Source organism: Ovis canadensis, chromosome 3 (genome assembly GCF_042477335.2).
Source record: "Ovis canadensis isolate MfBH-ARS-UI-01 breed Bighorn chromosome 3, ARS-UI_OviCan_v2, whole genome shotgun sequence".
In the NCBI taxonomy this organism is placed as follows: domain Eukaryota; kingdom Metazoa; phylum Chordata; class Mammalia; order Artiodactyla; family Bovidae; genus Ovis; species Ovis canadensis.
The window spans coordinates 194,230,213-194,230,958 of record NC_091247.1 but is presented as its reverse complement, the minus strand read 5'-3'; the positions used below and the strand labels follow the sequence as shown (position 1 = coordinate 194,230,958).

General features: G+C 46.1%; 1 pseudogene; it reads right to left on the bottom strand.

Annotated features, from left to right (window-relative positions):
• Window positions 1-241: 241 nt before the first annotated feature.
• On the bottom strand, window positions 242-746 carry LOC138438319 (large ribosomal subunit protein uL23 pseudogene; annotated as a pseudogene).

Sequence of the window (746 nt, the reverse complement as noted above, 5' to 3'; positions counted from 1 at the left end):
CTTTGTCTAGCAAAGAAACAGCAGCTACTCTTCTTTCTACGTCACCCAAAACTCGGTCTCACATTTCTATTCGGCACCACTGAACAGAGGCTGAGTTTTGGCAACACCTGTGCAGGCCACACTTACCTGGAATTTCACACCAATGAATAAAATGTGACTATCAAGACTATGACCAGCATCCATGACTCCCCACAGCACCCCATGTATAGCTTATATCTTTTTTTTTTTCCACATAGTGAAAACTTTTATATTTGGAATTAGCCAGCTGGACTCAGTTTAGATGATCCCAATTTTGTTGGCAACATCCAAAGCATCATAGTCAGGAGCCAGCTGAACATATGCCTTCTTCTCTCCATCAAGCCTGATCAGAGTTTTGACCGTAGCCATCTCAATGTCACAGAGCTTCTTCACAGCCTGTGTAATTTGGTGCTTGTTGGCCTTAACATCCACAGTGGATACCAGTGTGTTGCTGTCTTCTATTTTCTTCATGGCTGACTTGGTGGTGAGGGGGAGTTTTATGATGGCGTAGTGGCCAAGTTTGTTTCTCCTAGGGGTGCTCTTCCAGGGATATTGGGCTGCCTCCTGAGCCACAGTGTTTTGGGCCGCCAGAAGGTAGTTTATGTCCAGATCTTCTTTTTCTTGTGGCTGTGGACACCTTTCAACACTGCTCTCTTGGCCTTCAAAGCCTTTGCTTTGGCTTCAGCTTTAGGAGGAGCAGGGGCTTCCTTCTTCACCTTCGGCGCCAT